This window comes from Oculina patagonica, chromosome 9, assembly GCF_052425735.1.
Source record: "Oculina patagonica isolate OP01 chromosome 9, crgOcupat, whole genome shotgun sequence".
Classification (NCBI taxonomy): domain Eukaryota; kingdom Metazoa; phylum Cnidaria; class Anthozoa; order Scleractinia; family Oculinidae; genus Oculina; species Oculina patagonica.
In genome coordinates this window covers 29,060,112-29,081,322 of record NC_135766.1, presented here as the reverse complement: position 1 = coordinate 29,081,322, position 21,211 = coordinate 29,060,112, and the positions used below count along the sequence as shown (strand labels likewise).

The following is a 21,211-nucleotide window of genomic DNA, read 5'->3' as shown; positions in this document are numbered from 1 at the left end:
TCTATGAAGTAATCTATATGTATTGTATTGTATTGTATTGTATTGTATTGTATTGTATTTTATACCATGCCATAGAAAATACAGCCAATCAGAATACAGAAAAGCCGTTGTATATTCGACGGTATTCAACCCAACCTTCCCATCGTGCGCTGCGATCTTATTCTCGATGAAATTTAGTGAGCGTATTTTCTATGGCATGGTATAAAATAGTTACACAACACTTTCTCGTGGTATACTATGGAATATCCCACTTGTCACTTGTATTTTCTTGGTATACACACTCGCCTAAAGGCTCGTGTGTATACCGAGAAAATACAAGTGACTCGTGGGATATTCCATAATATACCACTCGAAAGCGTTGCATAACTAGTATGTATTGTATTGTATTGTATTGTATTGTATTGTATTTTATACCATGCCATAGAAAATACAGCCAATCAGAATACAGGAAAGCCGTTGTATATTCGACGGTATTCAACCCAACCTTCCCATCGTGCGCTGCGATTGTATTCTCGGCGAAATTTAGTAAGCGTATTTTCTATGGCATGGTATAAAATAGTTACACAACACTTTCTCGTGGTATACTATGGAATATCCCACTTGTCACTTGTATTTTCTTGGTATACACACTCGCCTAAAGGCTCGTGTGTATATCGCGAAAATACAAGTGACTCGTGGGATATTCCATAGTATACCACTCGAAAGCGTTGCATAACTAGTATGTATTGTATTGTGTTGTATTGTATTGTATTGTATTGTATTGTATTGTATTGTAACGGAAAATACAAGTGGCGTTTCACTTTTGGCCGTTACTCATGATATGGTCCCCCTCAAATAAGACACACTGGCTCCCCGTCACCTCCATAGCTCCTGGAGGATGTTGATAAAACTGAAGACCGAATACATTTATAAGGCACAAATTCTTTGGAGGTACACAGATAAAGCGTTTAGAAGTTATCATACCTGCATAATAACATGAAAAGCCATCTACAGCGTTACCATGGCTACACTTGCAGGAATACGAACCGCGTTTATTTACACAGGTGGCGAGCTGATCACAGGAATGTGTCTTCCCCTCACATTCATTAAGATCTAGTGAAGAAATAAAGTAAGCTAGCATGAGTTTGGAACTCAGTTTCAAATGAAAAGAAATGGATGTCTTGACGTTATGGTTCTCGTCACTGAACAAAATGCGTGGTTATGCAGTTAACGAATGCTTTCTGCCTGTGTTGTGCCCGAGTTGGGTACCTGCCTTAGAACAAATAATATCATCTATCTTATAGTTACTGATCGCTTGTTTGCTTGATTGTTTTCGCGCGTTTGCTCAGTCACTACCTCTCCATCTATCGCTTGACCATCCCTTCACTCGTTTTCCACCTTGTTACTTTATTTATTTATTTATTGATGTATTTATCTTTCCTTTTAGTTTTCAATTTGTTATTTATTTATTACTAACTTATTTATTACATACCTTTCTTACAAGTATACTGATGACAGTCGCTACACTTCACGTCATTCCACTTGTAGTTCAACTTCAAACCAAGGGCGTAAACACAATCTTCTTCTCTGTTATTATTAGGCTGGTTTTTAGCCCAAGCTGTAAAGTTCGCCCGTCCAACATCCGCCCAAGTAAAGTCACCTTCTGTTGATCTGTCGTTCAATCCCAGCCACGATTTCTCGCCATTATGTCTGTGTTGGATGTAAACATTTTCCTCATTGCTGTTCACATCAACAAGAACCGAGTTTGCTTGTTGACATTTTGATAGCGCATTGGTCCAGTTTGTGCAGGTTTCGCTCGTGAAGTAACAGAAGCCGTTAAAATAACTCCATCCAGGTTCACAAATATCTGCGCAAATATTAAATATATTCATATGTTAGTACCTTGTTTCTAAAGAGAGTACTAGTAGAGTTGCCTACATTCTTTCGTTTTATTTTCAAATGTTTATACTTGTACACTCAGGCTATCTGTAAATTTATAAGTAGCCTAAAAAATAAAAGGCTAAACTTTTTAACGGTTTCATTTCCTCATAACAGTTTGCAGGCAAACTGCACAACAAACGTTTGGTAATCCAGTATATGTTGTAGTGGTTTTGACATTTTGTGTTTGTATATCTCGCTTACAACATACTCATCTTAATACATCTTGACTTCTACAGATTCCCAGGGACGGTCCGTTTTAAATCACCACATGTTATGTAGTATATACTAACCTGTAAGGACCGCATAACTCACTGACACAGGGTCATATCTGGTCTCGTACAACTCTTTAATGCAGGCTCTAAATCCAGAGGCGTTCATGTTCTGTAAATCAAATACCATACTATAATAACAAATTGAAAATGAGTTCCGCAGTTACGGAAATAACAACAATCAATTTGTTCTAAGCCTGCAAAGCGTAGTTTCCAAAATCTACAGCCTTATTCAGATGTTTGGAACAGCTGTTCATATATTTAAATACTCTAAAACTCAATCGTTTATTTTTCAATATATTTCACTGAAACATGACTTTTCATGGATAACTTCAAGACAATGTTATTGTGTTGACAATTTATATTGTCGTTATTAACTGGCCGTTTGCCTTAGCTACTGGTATATAACAGTCAAGTTATATTATGTCTCTCAGTAGGAGATATTGAAGTAATTTTCTTTAATGTGACAAACTTACCTCGATCCACGTGGTAATACCGTTGTGAACTGGTGCTAAGTTTCCGCTGGCCGTTGTGCTGTGATTGGCTGATACCAAGACTGATGGTGTAATGTTATAACTTCGCGTAAACGGCACAAACTGTAGAAGACAACAAAATTCCATTAATACTCTAATAAACCTTCATCCACTTTTATTAATCCCCCCCCCCCCCCTTCACCTTTCTTTAGCGCCAGCCCCTCCATGCACCACCTTATAACCCCCTCCCTATTCTATTTAAACCCTCAGACCTCCCCCTCAAAAGGTAAGATACAATAGCCCATTCAACAGAAAAAGAATTGTTCATAAGACCCCGGTAAAAAAAGTGTATGCAGAAATAATTCCGGAGGAGCTTGAGAATTGAATTGTTTTCTGCAGTTTCCCTGATGAGGTCAGGCCGTACTTGACGAAATATTGGAAGGAAAATATGTTATACTAGTTCAATTCGCCTACCGTACGGTCAGCCTTTCTGTTTCTTTATTTGTTTTCTGCATGCAGTTATAATTAAGTCGTCTGAACTAGTTATCCTCATTTCAAATCGCTTAAATTATAGGTAATCATAGGTAATTACATGATTCCCAGTGCAATTTGGCATAAATAAGCACCACTAAATTTTTCAAAGGCTAACAAAATTGCATGAGTCAGTACGGTGAGTGCAATTTGTAGTCTTTGAAAAAATTGCGAGTGCTTGTTTATCCCAAATTGCACTAGAAAAATCATGTGTTTACTTATGCGAAAATTTACATGCGCAAATCTCGTACATAAACAATTTATTCAACTCGGCAAATATAATCACGCGTCCATTCAAAACGAGGTGAAAGCCCAAAAAGCGTATTGATTTCTCAATGTTTTAAAAGTTTTTAGCCGAAAAATTTCGGCTAAACAGTCCAACGTATTGTCTAAATAAAAGATTTTGGGTTTAACCTCTTCCAGAGATTTTCTTGTGCTTCTAATACTTGTCGAGCTTTGATTGGGCGCTTTCGATTAGACGGCCAGCCAAGTGAATCTGTTTCGCTTTTCATTACAACACTTCCTTGGACGAAACAATTCTCTCTCCCGTACAGTAGAAAGCCTATAAGTTGTGTTCTCAAAGTACAGTGTATCAAGCGAAGAAGTCATTACTTTGAGGCTTTCTGGTCAGAATCGTCACCAATGTGTTGTTTTTTAAATCGGCGAATTCGGCGTACATAAATTCGCTCAAGCAAAGCGTGAAGCTTAGTCGGCTTGTAGTTTCGTTTTCGTCGGCAATTTCCTTCTTAAGAAATCAGTTATTCCAAAGAGAGAACCAGGCGGTGTTGCACAAGCTTCACGTGACATTTTTCGACCGATCATATATCACCTTGGTAGAAGCAATGGCGGGATTTTAAGAAAGTCTAATCTTCTTCGTGCGATTCTGGCGAAACTTAAACGTCTATACGCCGGAACGTTTTCTTGACGCTGGAAGAATAATACCTAGGCCAGTCATCTGTCAAGTTTTGAATTAAGGGAAGCGATTTTGCTCTCAAAACTAGTCGATTGAAATCATGGTATATTGTAAAGGTTTGGTTAGCTCACGCGTTCGACATCCATGAACATTTGCTCATTCCTTGACAAACAAGTATCAGTACTGTAGATTATTTGTGCATTGCAAAACCCCGCCGTTTTACCGGTCAAATTTGGACTTAAAGTTGGGGTTTTTTCGTGATATGTCTCTCCGCTCTCTTCCATTTCGCCGCACTTCGCGGGAGTTGATGGTGTGATTTCTGTCGATGTTTTAACAGGAAAATGGCCTGAATTGGTACTCCTGTTGGTTGTGTTTATATTTTAATGTTTACTCTCTATTTTTGTTTTTGTAGTGTTTTAAATATTATTCTTTTTGGGGCGATATTCGGCATGTCCGATTATCGGATTGATTGACAAGAATCCCGGCCACAGGCAGTTGAACTATTGCTCCCGCAGTCGACGAATAATTATCCTTCACCCAACATACTTTATGAACGAGAAATACACATGTATTAACACTTATCCTTCGCGCAACACGCTTTAAGAACGAGAAATGTACATGTATTCCACTTATCCTTCGCGCAACATGTTCAACAATGCGAGTGAAAACACTCCAATAAATGTACAATTATAACCCAGCGAAAATCCATCAAAACCCATGAAAGGGCGAACTGCGTTGGCCTGTAATACATCGACGTACTTCATACCTAACTCGACATTTCTGAAAAAGAAAGCGCCAAAGATAAGTTCGATTTTAGCCCGTTTACTTCGATCAGAATCGAATATAATTTCCAATAGTCGACGAACCGCGATGTTTCGACTGCAAATATGAGCTGTTCCGTCGTAAAATGGTGCCTTTATGAATCCAGCAATATGTATCTATGATCATCTATAGGTGCTACTTGGCTCGCGAAAGATTTGGTATCATTTCGTCCGATATTTCTTTCAGCAAAGGAATTCCTTCTTGCATCGAGGAGATGTTTACAGATCGGCGATCAGACGATAATGAGTAGAATTGAAAATTTCTACCGCCATGCTTTGCGAGTCGTGTCCAACACCGCCTGCGAGAGAACCAAAAACCGTGCTTTTCAGTGCTTTGGTGTTTAGAGTTGTCTTCTGGTCCTCTACTGTGCTCAAAACGCCAGCCATTTATTTTTTTACTCGCATCTCGAAGCATATCCAAACTTCGCGCCGTTTTATTGGCCCTCTGTGGATGTCTTTGTTTATTAACCAATCAGAATGCTCTGTTTGTTTCTCTTTTTTGCACCGAATTTCCTCATTTCTGCTTATTATGGCGGGAATAATTCAAATATAAAGAAATGTTTCTGTATCTTGAAGTCTCTTGTTACCCAAAGCACATTTGTAATATTACCTCACAGTAAGCGTTGTTGTTTTCATCTGTTGGTGGGTTTGTGTTTGGAAACTTCACAGAGCCATGTTCAGTGAAGAGCGGTTTGTGTAGTTTAGAAAACGCCATCCAGTTCTGCAAGTAAAATGTGGAAATGACAATGATAGAGTAGTTATCACTTGATTGTTGAAACGTTTTCGCTTTTGCTTTGATTTAGCATTGCTACGCTTTCTGATTGGTTTAAAAATCTCGCGGCACTTTTTCAAGCAATCAGAAGTAAACCAAACCCAATCATGGCTTCCTAACACACTTTTCCCGCGCTTCGTGCTGGCTACAAATATTTGCTTCGAGTTCATCGGTTCACTGAATTACCTTGCCCTTGTGATTGTCTAGAGTTATTACCTTGGTTATAAGCCAAAAAAAGAACTTTATGTTTTTGTTACCTCGTAACCTTCAACTGTAGATAAACTGATCAATAAATTAACGATAAGTACAAAGAGCAAAGAGCTTCACAAATTAACGTTTATCCTTTCGTGACCGAATATAATTTATGTCACTACACGGTACCAGACCCGGGGGGGGGGGGGGACACAAAAAAGTTTTGCACGGGGAGGCTCCGCCCCAAGGTCTTACCCCTTACCCTTTTATATACCATTTTTACAAAAATGGTACCCCTTTCGTATACCTTTTACCAAAAAAATGTACCCCTTTCATATACCTAAAAGACATGGCATAGACTTAAAACAGGACGTTTTCTTGTCATTTTTATGTTGCGCTTTATAAATTAAAATAATACAGTCATGAAGTGCGTCTGTTCGAAATATTTTAATTCAAGGCCCTTTTAAAACCCTAAAACACGGATTTACATACCCTTTCATATACCTAAACTTGTGAAATCTCTACCCTTTTATATACCTGAAGCCTGAAAAAAGTCCCCTTTTCGGTTAGCCTCTCACGCAGTCGTTCTTTGGGGCGATCGTGTTTCACTCCTCCCCACGAACGCCTGCTTAACCGAGGCCAACATTCCTTTCCCATTGTTTTACTCGCCAGACAACCTACCAATCACCATTGAGGTATTGTCTGTCGGTGAACAGTCAAAATGATTGTTATAAAATTTTCTGCGAATTCCGTCGTTGAGATACGGCATGCGGGCTTGAATATTTCACTTTAGTTATGCATGTTACGATGGCTAAAACACCAGAAAAATCATTGATTGGAATAATTCAAGTGCTTTTTGTGCAACGCTTTGATTAAGTCATCTGCTGGAAGGGTTAGAAGTTATGGGAAAAGTGCAGTTGACTCGCCTGGTCCAATCGACAATCTGTGAGAACATCAACAAAATATCAACACAGCAGATCCGCACTGCTTCAAAGAAGAGATCTCTAGTATTTCCAAGTCAATAAATCGAAGGATAAAACAACAATAAACCGACCAAGTTGACGAACGCCTGGAGCTTAGAAATAGTGACCACAATATATATATATAATTCACCGCGCGGTCAGTGAATTATTTTTCCATTCGGTATAAATACTTGCCCTTGGACGATTCTCAACGTTGAATGTTGTGTTAAAAGGCTAGCTTTGTATTTTTCCCGTCGATAGTTTGTCGGTCCTTCGATTTTAGGGTTGCGACAAATATTTTTCCTTCGAGGAAACGCATTTAAAACGATAAATTAACCACGCACCAAATACATGTATATTTTCTCTGATTTTCTCGAACGGCAAAATCCCAACGGCAAACAGCAAAGGACAAGTTTGATATAAAGCGAGTGATTAACCGTAGCCAGCAAATTAAGAAATGGCTTTCATCTGAATGAATTTAGGCGAAACATCCTAAACTTGGAACCACACGGTGCTAATAGCTCTGAACAATTGTTTTGGTCTCGTTCCGCGAAGAGCGTCTTGTGGTCAAGGTCAAGGTCATGTTGGCCTCGGTTAAGCAGGCGTTCGTGGGGAGGAGTGAAACACGATCGCCCCTAAGAACGACTGCGTGGGAGGCTAGGTTTCCGTCGCTTGCATCTAAGCGTGAACACTTGCCGCCGAAACATGATCTAACTGGGTATTAAACGTGACATGATTCGTCATCAAACATTGAAGTTTAGCAGACCAACGGCAACGGCAACCTTCGCACTCAAAATGATCACCATAAACATTGAGAACGGACGAAACTTTACACTAGATGTGATTCAACCCGATTCCATCTATAGCGCGCGCCTGCAGGGAATCACGGTAGTTGTATTCATCAAATCTTGCGCGAGACTAAGCACAGGCGGCCCAAGTTCACTGCGTGAATTAATTATTTATAAAGTGTAAGCAAACGTGACTCTTGGCTTCGAGCGGTGTTGTGTTACAAAGATGCGATTTATAAGGGTTTGTATGGGAACTTGGCGATTTTGATTCAAAAGGTATAAAATTAAATATTTTACAAATAAAATCGACTTACCTTGTTTCCATGTTGTGTCTCTGTTGTCTGCCTGCGTCTCAGGTCGTTTTAAAGCGTTTCAAGAGTTGCACTGGCTAGTGGAACACCACCAGCCAGTGCAACTCGCCGAAAACGCTTTAAAACGACCTGAGACGCAGGCAGACAACAAAGACACAACATGGAAACAAGGTAAGTCGAATTTATTTGTAAAATATTTAATTTTATACCTTTTGAATCAAAATTGCCAAGTTCCCATACAAACCCTTATAAATCGCATCTTTGTAACACAACACCGCTCGAAGCCAAGAGTCACGTTCGCTTACACTTGATAAATAATTAATTCACGCAGTGAACTTGGGCCGCCTGTGGACTAAGCAACATGCATCGTTGCTGAGCCTCGCGCATGAATTCATGAATACAACTACCGTGATTCCCTGCAGGCGCGCGCTATAGAGGGAATCGGCTATTGAACACACAAATGCATATCGGCACAGATCAGGATCAATCCTTCCGCCATTTCGAACTTTCGTGTTGAACTTTCGGTTCGAAAGATGCCGTTACGATCTGCCAAACTTCAACGTTTGATGACGAATCATGTCGCGTTTAACACCCAATTAGATCATGTTTCGACGGCGAGTGTTGACGCTTAGATGCAAGCGACGGTAAGTCTTACAAGAAGAATGGTTACACTAGGAATTATTTACGCAACATGCACTTCTACCAAATATTCGTTTGCCTGTGTTTACTCGTCTTCGATATTCAACTATAAACCCTGTACACCATGCTGAATTATATCGTGTACGTGCCCCATTTTTTTTTCAAAACCAGGGTAGTTTTCCCATGGCTACGGGAGGACACCGCAAAAGAAAAAAAACAACAAAAAAACAGGCCTTCCAGGTTCGGAGTTGGGCATGGGGGCAATCCTCCATCCCATAAAAAGATATCAATTACGGAAACCAGTTTTAGCTTTATCCCCTGCTACCTGGAAGAGAGGAACTAAACTTACTGCTGAATTACAAGTAGTGCACGGGCTTAGAAATAGAGCGCGCGAACCAATTCGATTCACTTTTATATTTCGTCTTTTTGTCGAACTGACTAGTTACAGTTTTTTTTTAAACAGAGAATAGACTGTTTCTGTCCTTGTGCGCTAACTCGGCGTAAACTCTTCTACTTTCCCTAAGAAACATAACAACATCATGAAATAGCCTACCAGGTTTACGTTTGCTCAGTGTTGGCTTCTTATTTTTTGAAACCGTCCCCGTTGGCTGGGATGAGATTAAGACATCGATCACTGAAATTAACATTATTACATCAAGTTGGTTTATCAGGCCGGCACGTCTTCAAGAGGGGTCTTTTTATTCTCGTTTAATTATACTCCTTTTAAAAAATCAACTTGTAACTTAAGTTCGTTTGACAAAGATACATTTTTGCGAAACAGGAAAAAAAAAAAGATTCGCCTACTCAGTGGCGACTTCATAGTAATAGTAATACAATGTAATACCTGTTGGTGGGCTTGAGGTTGAGGGTGGTTTGGAGCTTGTGAAAACATGGGAGATATTACTTCGCGGATCTGTAATCGTTCCATAGAGAATCAAAGACCAGCTATAAAGCGTACCTAGAAAGCAAAGGAATAACATTACAGTGAAACACAGGGGTGAAGAGAAGTATTAAATTATTTTGTAAATAATGCAGTAAACTTATCTTGTAAATAATGCTTGTGTATATCTTGTAAATATGTGTACAGTAGCTCTGTTATTCATGTAAATAGATCTTATTTATTTATTTGCTTTTTTTGTTTTTCTCTCTCTTAAAGTGTAATGTAATGTAATGTTGTATGTCGTTTGAATAAAGATGCATTGAAAAAGTATTTTACTGTAATTTGTACACGACTTAGCTTGCTATGGATGAAAACGGTTAGTTTCTATAAACAAACTGTTATTTTTCCGAAGTTGGAAAGCTTACTTCGCTCAAGAGGCATATCATATGTTTTGGTTTGTAATTAAATTACTGTTAATTATGTGTGGTGATGAGAGATTACCTATTTTGAGATTAGAGTAAAATAAATGGAGTTTATATTTACCTGTACTTAGGTTTTTGGGGTCAAAATCTCCAACAATCAACTCCCATTTTCCTATGGGACTCTCTCCCCAGTTAAACAGGGTTGTAATTGCCCAGTTTGTCAGGTTTTTGTATCCCGTAAGGTTGTCGATGAAGCGTTTTCGAGTCAGTGGAGATATCGTACCACTCGGTGCCCTCAACTGAAGCGACAAGTCTCCACGGCGCGTGAAATCAAGATTAACTTTGACTTGCACGTGCTCTAGGAACTTTATTGCACAGTTCCCAAGTATGTTACTGAAAAAACTTCATCCTGAACTGAGATGGGTCTGTAATTAAAAAGTAGTTTGTTGATCATGAAAACAGGTCGAATTGCATCGACGTTTATTCACTAACTGGGGGAGCAGGGAGGCGCAGTGGTGAGCTCGAGAGCGCTCGCCTCCCACCAATGAGACCCGGGTTCGATCCCCGGACCTGGCGTCATATGTGCGTCGAGTTTGTTGTTGGTTCTCGTACCTGTTCCGAGGGTTTTTTCTCCGGGTTCTCCGGTTTTCCTCCCTCCACAAAGACCAACACTTCTAAACTCCAATTCGATCTGGAGGGCACAGATTTGTCAGTCGCAAGACTGTTCACTGCAACCCTCGTAAAATAATGTCAATTTATTTATTTTAAGTAATGGAGAGAGAAAAATTAGGGAGGTATTATACCTGAATGTTAAATTTTTCATCAATTTTAGCACCATCTCTCACTACTCTGTTGAAGTTTCATGCAGTCTTAAAATACCATTATAGTCCAAACACCCATGAAATATAAAGGACATTGGGGTGATTTTAAAATGTGTATGGAAGAGAAAAGGAAGGGGAATAAGTGGATCAAAACTACATGTAAATAATTCATGTAAATACAGTTTAAACTAAGATTTAAAATTATGACTTTTAGCTGACAATTGATAGATGGACGTCAAAAGAGGCCAATCCTAACCCAAAGTGTTCCTATGTGGATTGAATTCATCCCTTTTCCACCATGTATTTCATTTCTCTCCACAATTTCAACTTTTGTCATGTACATGCTTTGGTTCAGGTATGAACATTATCAGCACAACTATAAAGCCTTTGAAAACCATGTCTCTGCAATTTTGAACATATTCTCGATAAATAAATATAAATATTATAAATAAATTAAATATTCCTTATGCTTACTTGTTTTCATCGCTGCCTTGAATCTCACATCTTAGTTGCGAAGGGACTGGTTTCCAGTCCTTTGCTAGGCTCACCATCTTAGCAGCGTCCATGAGCCCGAAACCATAAAACTTGCTGACGTGTAAACCAGCTTTGTTTTGCACCCAATGGCCTCGTTTCAGTGGGGTTCCTGTGACTCCTGGGATCCCTGGAGCTGATCTTGCACTGTTAACTATCACGTGTTGCATAGCCTGCGAGCAGGCTCTCTATTCGGGGACAACGTGAATATTGAACTGCTCGAGCGCCGAAGGCGCGATCCCGCGAGTGCCGAAGGCGCAAGTGCGTGGGCGAAGCGGGCACGCGGGCTAACTTCGCTAGCCGACTCGCACCTTCGGCACTCGCGGGATCGCGCCTTCGGCGCTCGAACAGTTCAACATTCACGTTGACCCCACACATTCACGTTGACCCCAAATAGAGAGCCTGCTCGCAGGCTACGTGTTGCACGTCACGCCATGTTAAGTAAGGGCTGAAAGGGAAATTAAACTCAGCAAATGTTTGCGAAACACGTGTAATGACACGCCCTTATAAAGCCGTCCCGTCTATTGTACATATGTAACTTCTTACTTTCTCTTTTTCCTTAGATTATAGTACTGGTCCCGAATAAGACTGGCTCTGCTAGTTGAAATATTGGCCAATAAATCTTGCCCTCCTGCCGTTGTACCAGCCTTGCAATCAATCTGGTTTCTCTTTTGTTACCAGTGTATTGTTGGCTTAATGGTTAGCGCGCTGGACTACCGTTTGAGAGGTCTGGGTTAGAGTCCTAGCCAGGTTCACTGCGTTGTTTCTTTAGGCAGAACACAAAACACGAGGGAATTACTTCTTGCTCTATCTTAGTACCTGCCTAGGAAGAGGTGAAAATATCGGCCTTATAAGGCCACCCCCCTAACGGGAAATGCACGCTTGTTAGACTCGACTTTCTCCCCTCTTACTCATAGTTAGGCATGAATATTAAATAACAGCCTTACTTTGCTTGCAGGGTCAGTGCAATCAGGCCTGACGCCATGGCGGTAGCCGCTGAAGTTGCTCCAAAATCATCAACGCATCCTGTACAAAGAACGCAAGTCTCGCCCTCAGTCTGGCTTTCTGGGAAAGTGATGAAAGAGTTTTTAGTAGCCGACACTCCAAATGAGAAAAGTCCATGATACAACTTGATATTTGTATGAAAAAAAAAAAGAAAACAAACGTTACTGAGAGGAAGACTTTGTCGGTCAGCCACATTTTTCTACACAAATGTCACTTTTCAAACTTCAAACCCGACGGGAAAAAATCTCACGTTGAAAACATACCTTATTATAGGAATATAACGAAGCATTTTAACAACGCGAACAAAATGTACGCGTAATAAAATTAACGCGAATTTAAGAAAAGTTCTGGTTAAATGCTTATAGTAAACGTGTTTATATTAATTAACATCAAAAAAATTAACGCAAATTTTTGCAATTCGTGTTAATAACATGTGTCGTTTATTTCCTATCATAGCGTACTAGTGGTCATGAAATTGGCAACCTTTCTATTTTCATCACACTTTTTCCTGCCCTCCTACGTAGAAACTCCTTGGGCTCCTCACGTGACCTATTATCTCCTCTCTTTTTATTTTGCAAACTTTCAAACCATCGTAGCCTCAAATTTGGCAAACATAAGTTTCATTCCACGACTATTAATTGGGTTACTATTGCCTAGGAAACATGACAAGGCCCATATTTTTGTACTCACGACTTTTCCAATCCCTAAGAAAGTGTCAGCACTGTACGCGGTGGCCATGATGCCAGGGCACTCTTCTGCGTAGCTCGGATTGGAGCCATCCGGGTTCACACCGTTGATGGCGATGGTATAAATACTGTTAACATATCCGTTATACGCACAGCTATCTCCTGTTATACCGCCATTTCCAGCTGCGAAGGTGTAGATGGCGCCCAGACCTCCACGACCCTGGAACAAAGCGAAACACGTGAGATGAACATAATTCCCTGATTTTTTTTTTTTTTTTTTTTTGGGGGGGGGGGGGAGGAGGGGGGGTTACTCTGTATAATTATTTTAGGAGGGGGTGTGCTGCTGGGACTCTGAAACCCTCACCCTATATCAGACCATGTTCAGCTGAATTTGCAACCCTATACTAGACTAGACACCGAGACTCTCTACCCTATCCCAGACTTTTCTGTCAACAATGTTGCCACAATGATTTTATTTACATGTTGGAAACCTCTTTCTCTTCCGAATTTCTATTCCCATACTTGACTTATTAGTTCTTTTTTACTACTGGCAAATGATTCCATGATTTCAATTAACCCTATACAGGACTAAACTGCCTGAAAAACCTACCCTTCACCCGGCTCATACCCATAAAGCTTATACATGTATATGAGAGTTATCCCCTCCCGCGGCCCAGGCGTAATTCATAGCAGGATAGCACACCAATAATGTCAGGAGCAACATTCGTGTTTGTTGTCTCCGAGTTTTCCAACTGTATTACTGTTACTAAGACTCACAATATGAGTTTGAGACTCTTATTAACAGTACCTTTTCTATGCCAAATTCTAGAGCTTCAGTGGTCAGTGGTCCAGGCCCTCCACTTGCCAGGCCATGTCACCAGGCCCCCAGCTGTTAGAGTAAATGTCAATACTGTCTATTTCATGAATTAACGCCTTGGACTCTGTTGCATCAGTTGACTTGATATCATCATCGAAAAGCCGAATACCTAAAACAAGAGGAAAGGACTTCAGATCAATAAAACCAGCTATTTAAATATTGACAAAATACATACAGTTACGAATGGAATTACAGTGATAGCGCAAAAAGCCCAAAACGGCGCAAATAGCCAAAAAAACACAACGGACACACAAGCGGTGAGTTTATTTTATTTATCAAAGGTAAGAAAGGTAGTTACATGTATTTCGAATTATTTAGCGTTCTAAATTAACAATATTTTATTTCCCATACAACGTCTTATAATGCTCTCAAATTCTCAATGCAAATATGGCAGACCACTCGGTTGGTGCCTGGAACGAGCTGCATAAAAGCGAGACTAGTCTGACTTTGGGGTTTTTTTTTTTTGACAATGCTTTCCTACAAAACTCTTGCTTATTCCTCGATCAGGTGTGTTTCTTTTCGGTGCGCCTACGAGTTGCTGTGTTTCTGAATGCCACGAGAAGAGGAGAAACACAGCAACTCGTAGGCGCAGCGAAAAGAAACACACCAGATCGACGAAAAAGCAAGACTTTTGTAGGAAAAGCATTGTCAAAGCAAAACACAGAAGCCTGACTAGCCTCGCTTTCATGCTGCTCGTCCCAGGCACCGACCGAGTGGTCCGCCATATTTGCATTCGGTGTCACATTCCGACACACACAATATACCGTGACGCTAAAAATGAATGAATAGACAATTACCTTATCGTGAGTTTGGGATGCCTGTGGTGTAACACCTAAGGATGTTGATTTTTGAAAACAAATAGACTGAGGTCTTCTATATATATTTAAACCTTTATCACTCAAAAGACTGAATTCAAACAAACTAACCTGCAATTTTAGCATTGTATGCCAGCCCCACACCACACTTATTATTATTGGCTAAACCTGCTATGACACCAGCACACATGTTGCCATGACTACAAAGGAATTAAACATAATTATGAACGTGAGAATTTCAGGTCAGCAATACATTACAGAAAAAGCTAGCCAAGGTAATCTCTATAATCATGACATACATGTATCAACTAAATTACTTTCCTATAGAGGCTTAAGGAGTCTTGATGGTTTTATATTGAAGGATTGGGGATGGTGGCAGTGGTGGTGGTCGGGGGGGGGGGGAGGGGGCAGGGGGCACTAATTATATTTGCAGAAGGGAGCTTTAAAGGATGGCGGTGCTAATGGTAACTAATTACAACTAATTTGGATCTAATTTTATTTACAAACCACTTGGTCTGAGGGCATATATTTTTTTTAATAACATAAATTTTAAGTACTAATTTATAATAATATAGTTAGCAATAAATATGTGTCACACAGCTTAAATGAAATTGAATGTCTGAGGTCCACTTACCCCGATACTTGTTTACCAAAAGGAACTGCCTCTCCATCCACATAATCATAACTTGCTGTAGAATTCTGAAGAAGCAGATGGAAAAATGATATATTAACTAAAAATATCATTATAACTTATAATAACAATATTATTATTAATTTTATTATAATATTAAATTACTTAATGAAATATTTTGACACCAGTCATAAAGTCTACAGTTATTCATGCGGAGGAAAACAGAGGAGAAACCTTAAGGGGGGGGGGGGGGGGGGGGGGGGGGGGGGGGGGTGCGGGTGGGAACTCCATGGGATGTTAGCAGGATAAGTGAGGGTGGAAGTGTGATTCAAGGGGGTGGAGACCGGGAGAAAATGGCAACAATAATTCATGGAATATTGGGTTATATTTTGATGCATTTTAGAAAATTTTGCACTATTGAAGTGGGAATTTCTGAGAAATGGGAGGGAGTTGGGGATAAATTAAAAGGCATGGGATCTGGAAGATTAGACCCCCATTTCTATAATGATCCGAGGAACACCAATGTATAGGACCAAAAATGCTACAAGTGTAATGCTCGAGATAAGTGACATCCTGTATACATCTATGTTTGCAGGCTACCTGTAGCCATACAATATGCTGTAATCATTTATGGAGCAAAAACTAATATGACTGTAAAATAAATCAAAATGATCAAAGACAATTACATAGAAAATAATAAAGATGGTAAATTTCAAGCTCGGTGATAAATAGTGAAGAAATTATTCAACATGACACGAGCGTGGGACAAAGAAAAAATCTGACTTCCCGACGGGAATCGAACCCATGGCCTCCCAGATACCAGTTGGGCGCTCTCACTGAACCAACTGAGCTACGAGAGACTCGTTGTGAGCTGGGCCATTTACATTTACTACACATTTGATGATTTCGACATTGCTGATCCTAGCAGTATGCAGAACGTGTGTCATATATCAACCTAGTAAATGGCCCAGCTCACAACGAGTCTCTCGTAGCTCAGTTGGTTAGAGCGCCCAACCGGTATCTGGGAGGCCATGGGTTCGATTCCCGTCGGGGACTCAGATTTTTTCTTTGTCCCACGCTCTTGTCATGCTGAATAATTTCTTCACGACAATTACATAGTTTGTTTTTAGTTCAGGATGGCTGCCATCGACTCCGTCATCAACTACTGCCACCAGAATTCCTTTTCCTGTGTAATTTGCCGCCCATGCAGAGATGATATTGAATGTTGGTTCACTGGATCCATCACGTCTCTCCTATTAGGAATAATAATAAATCAAGACTGATTTAATTAAAATGAAAGGGAAATGCAAGTCTGTTGTGCAGTTATTTTAATCAGAATTAGTCTCTGATGACTACAGTGCATTATATAATTTTCAATCCTCTGAGACCTGTAAATTTACCTCAAAAGATTTGTTAAGGATGATTTACACGAAGCAATTTTGTCGCAACGACATGCTTGTGACATGCTTATGACAGGCCAGTATGACACAAATTGTGTATGTTGTGTGAATCAAACCTTAGCAACTCACTTACTACGTACTGTCAACTAGGCGTGTCGTAAGCTTGTCGCATGCAACAAAATCGTACCGTGTAAATCGGCCTTTGGATATCGTTATCTAAAAAATAAATAAACTTAGTCACTCATGTTGATAAACATACAGTTGAACCTCCACTAACACCAATACTCCAGCTAGTAGCACAGTCATGCAATCAAATTCTGAGTATTAGGTAAATATATTAAGTTTATTTGGTTTGTAACATGATCACTTTGTTTTATTCATTGAATCTTTAAATTGTTTCTTTACCCTCCCTCCCACCCTGGGGACTTTCTTCATGCCGTCAGGGGCACCCAGTTGTTTTAGATCAAATGCCCAAGCCAGATTCCTGACTTATTTTGTCTGCTGTGTTGAGTGAGGGGGGTATGCCAGGGTAAATTATTTGACAGGGTAAAAATGGGATAAAATCTGATCTAGTTCAAAGTGAATGACTTACAATGTACCACTGATCCTTAAACATGGGGTCTTTAGGTTTTGCAGAGAACAGTTGATACTTTTTCTCCTTTTGATGCATAAACCATTCAACCTGAAATTAGTGATAAAATAATAAATAAATCTATGTGACTTTATTTACAGTCTTCTTAAGTCAAGTGTGGGTAGACCTGAGTGGCCTAATGACTAGTGTAATGGACTGTACATGTACATTGAGACTGTCTGGGTTCAAGCTACTGAACTGTAGGTAGATGTTGTCATTGTTTTTATCTCTTTTGTAATCCGGTCTTCATTTCCCCCTGGTGAGTTTATAACCCATTAAACCTGGTTACATTTAAATTGCAGCAATAATGATAGCTAAAGGCAACTGTAGTTAACAATAACGTATCAATCAATTCCAAAACTGCTCATCCCCTACCCCCCCCCCCCCACCTGGGCAAACCCCTGGGCATTTGATTTTTACAAAAAATTTCCGTCAAATTCCCCGCTATGTTGGCAGTTTAGACAGACAAATGCCCCACCAGTTAGGGCTTCAAAGAGCGTCAAATTTCCCACACTTTCCAGATTTAAGACAAAAATAATTAAAAACAGTGATGTTTACTTTTGCTCCGTGTAGCTTGAAATCGCTCTTTCTAGATTTGGTAATACGTTATCTGACTGTTTTTCGATAAAAGCAAAAAGGATACCCTAACAAAAATAGAGGTTGAATCGGGGAATAGCACAGGTACCGTGTACATTTGTAGTCACAGGGCCAGAATTAACAAATAATGAAATGTTTTAGCTCATGTGACCGCTGACTCTTGTTTCTTTGATTGTCAAAAGCCCCAACGGGTGGGCGAAGTTTTGCGTCAAATTCCCGGCTATGCGGAGCTAAGGGGTGGGGAGATGGGAGGTTTTGGAAATGACTGATACATAATTTATTCAAATGACTGTAACTTTCAAATCTGATCAGGGCTCTGCACTGAAAGAAATCTAATATTCTACAGTGAATCATCAGGCACTGTAGTCTTACCTTTGAATATAAATCCAGCTTTCTGTCGACTTCAGATGCTAACTGAGTCTTTACTGACCTTTTCTTTAGTTCAGTTTTTTTAAAGACATGATAGTCCTTAAACAGCTGAAAGTAAATTGTAAAGTTTCACTAGAAGTTGTCTTAGCAGTATGTCCATAAGGTGTAAATCGTCTTGAAATATTTGCCTTGCGTTTACTTCAGCTTTCCCGACAATTCAACTAGGATAGATTCCTTAAATAGCTTACCACATTTTTAATCGATTTTTTTGTCTTTAGACACATACTTTCAAATTGATTGAGACTTAAGTTTCAATGTATAGTTTTAAAATTCCAGGGTAGATTTTCTGGACCGTTCTACTCATGCAATCGACAAGACGGTTTTACAGCAGAAATGTAATGAATCTGTGTTTATAGAAACTAGCTACAGATACATGTATTGAAGATTCTGCACGAAACATGTACATGTACTCACTTGTTTGTCATAAGAGAAACCATATTTGAGGGCTAGCTTCACTGCTTCTTGCTGGCCACCACGAACTTTCACGGCCCAGTCATTGGTGTAAATCTCTTTCGCAAAAAAAATCGTTTCCACTGAAGAGTATTATCAACAGAACATACGAAGAAAACGCCGCCATCAACTAGCGGCTAAATACAGGAATGGCTCCGACCTGTAATTGGATGATAAAAATAGTAATCAGTTAATAAGGCCCCGTTTACACGGGTCCGGACAAATTTTTGCACGGATGAAAACTTGCACGGTTCCACCTTGCGTTTACACGGGACCGGCGGAACTGGACGAATTTTTGAACGGCTAAGGCTACGTTTACACGGGACCGGACCGGAACCGTAGCGAACTGGACCGGATCGGATCGACCTCTGTTTACACGGAACTGTTTGGAACCGATCCAGGTGTTTACACGGTACCGTTCTGGAACCAGTCCGGAACGGATCCATAACTGGACCTGCAAAATAGCAGGTCCAGTTTTGGATCCGTTGCGGACCGGTTCCAGAACGGTCCCGTGTAAACAGAAGGCCTATCCGGTCCGAAAATCGGACCGGTTCCGTTCCGAACCGATCCCGTGTAAACATAGCCTAAGTGTGCAAGTTTGGGACCTGAAAAAACCAGGTCAACTTTTTGACCGGCACGGTTCCATATTTCGTACGGACTCGTGTAAACACCCGAACCGTGCAACTTTTTGCTCAGATAGCGTTGTTAAGGCCTGGAATCTAGTTATGTTTTGCCTGGTTGCCTATCGAAAATGAAACATTTTGTTCCATTTTGTTAAATTTAAGACAAAAGAAACAAATGCAGATATCAGGAGACGAGCGGCAGCAGCATGCATCGCTATTTTGGCCGGATTAGGCGGGCTTTTGCAGTACACGTTGCTGCAAATGGCTTTTGTTTCCGATCTTCTTCATCGATCGAGGCATCTTACACGTTTGAATTTCTTTGTGAGCATGTACAGCTTACGAAACAACCAACCGAGGAAAAAGTCACGGGCCAGAAAGCCAAAGTTTTTGTCTGCCGCCATGTTTGATTTGTCGCGTACTGCATCAGCTGCAACATGATTAGCTTAAAACATTAGCGATAACCAATCACAACAGAGACGTAAAAAAGCCATTCACATGCCGCGACTGGTCTAAAATTTGCACGGATCCGTGTAAACACCACTGCAATCTGTAACAGAATTTGCACGGATCCATGTAAACAGGCGGTCCAGGAACAAAATTCGTCCATGCAAAAATTTGTCCGGACCCGTGTAAACGGGGCCTAGTTAACGCTTTACTCGTTGTGGCACTTTTCACTTCACTCGAAGGTTTCGTGTATCATGTATTGTTTCCAGTATTTATATTTAGCTCACACCACTCGCGTTTATCTCTTGTTTTGTTCATTGCCGCCGAAATCGCCATAGTCGTGGATATGTGTATATATAATTCAAAAAGCAATAAAGGCGGGCAAATTTCTACTTACATCGCGTAAAATCAATCGTTTGAGTGGACAGAAGGCGACAGACACGACAGACACAACTTCGTACTCGGGAGCGATTCCTGTATTTAACCGCTGTACAGGAATAGCTCCGATCGTTGATTAGCCGTCACGCGCGGTTTTTTGCACTGAACAGAGAAACAAAGTCAGTACTGTCGATCGATAAATTACGCTGATTGTTAAGTTCAACTTTAAAGCCCCCCTTTTTTTCTACAGTAGATTATGAGCTAAGAAAATCGCACACATCTGTTACTTAGTTAATCGTCTTCCGGAGCGATTCCTGTATTTATCACACGCTGACAAATGTACAGGAATGGCTCCGAATGCGACATTTACGGTGGCAATACTTTGACACGCATCACTGTTTTCGGGGGTGCTTCCTGGGCTTTTTTCTGGGGTGCTTCCTGGGCTGTTTTCGGTGGTGTTTTTCGAGCTGTTTTCGTGGGTGTTTCCTGGGCTGTTTTCTGGGGTGGTTTTTGGGTTATGTTCCCGAAGGGAAGGGCTTGATCCCAAGTAGCTGCAGATCAATATCTTTGACAGTTAGCCAGTGTATTAGCACTCTTCGCAAATAGCTTGAATGGTTGGTAGGATTTGTTATCCAGGAAATTTCATTCGGAAGAGAACTTTTGGTTTGGAGAAAGCCAAATCTCCACAAAGCAGGATTAAGGCAACTTATGGCCGCCATGACAACAACGATTACTCCACAAATGTTATTGCAGGATTGCAAAGGGATGTTATTAAAACAGCTTCCAGTGCATTTGTGGAAACCACTGCTGTTGCCCTCTAGTTTGTGTGCGATAAATCGCCCGTGAGCTGGTTGTCTGAATACGGGAAACAACCTTGAAAAACCGTAAAGGATGGAGTCGACTGTGGATTTGAGATTAGTTGGAGGAGCCCAGCCAAGGGTGTCGCAGTAGAACCACTTGTTCTGAACTGTATCCACGTAAAGCAGGGTCCAGTGACACC

At 40.4% G+C, this 21,211-nt stretch overlaps 1 protein-coding gene and 1 pseudogene across 2 annotated transcripts in view; one reads left to right on the top strand and one right to left on the bottom strand.

The window, feature by feature from the left end:
* LOC144664845 (proprotein convertase subtilisin/kexin type 6-like) overlaps window positions 1-20,270 on the bottom strand; it is a 75,367-nt pseudogene extending 55,097 nt beyond the window's left edge. The window contains exons 1-14 of the transcript XR_013572861.1: window positions 20,231-20,270; window positions 18,731-18,926; window positions 18,260-18,364; window positions 17,252-17,341; window positions 16,375-16,512; window positions 15,263-15,327; window positions 14,740-14,828; window positions 13,745-13,922; window positions 12,944-13,156; window positions 12,193-12,296; window positions 11,671-11,693; window positions 11,189-11,414; window positions 10,015-10,286; window positions 9,436-9,549 (exon numbers count right to left, since the gene is read on the bottom strand). The product of XR_013572861.1 is annotated as a proprotein convertase subtilisin/kexin type 6-like (transcript). The remainder of the gene's footprint in view (window positions 1-9,435; window positions 9,550-10,014; window positions 10,287-11,188; window positions 11,415-11,670; window positions 11,694-12,192; window positions 12,297-12,943; window positions 13,157-13,744; window positions 13,923-14,739; window positions 14,829-15,262; window positions 15,328-16,374; window positions 16,513-17,251; window positions 17,342-18,259; window positions 18,365-18,730; window positions 18,927-20,230) is intronic.
* Window positions 1-21,211, top strand: part of LOC144664823 (C-type lectin domain family 4 member E-like) — a 197,681-nt gene that overhangs the window by 95,256 nt on the left and 81,214 nt on the right. The window lies entirely within an intron of this gene.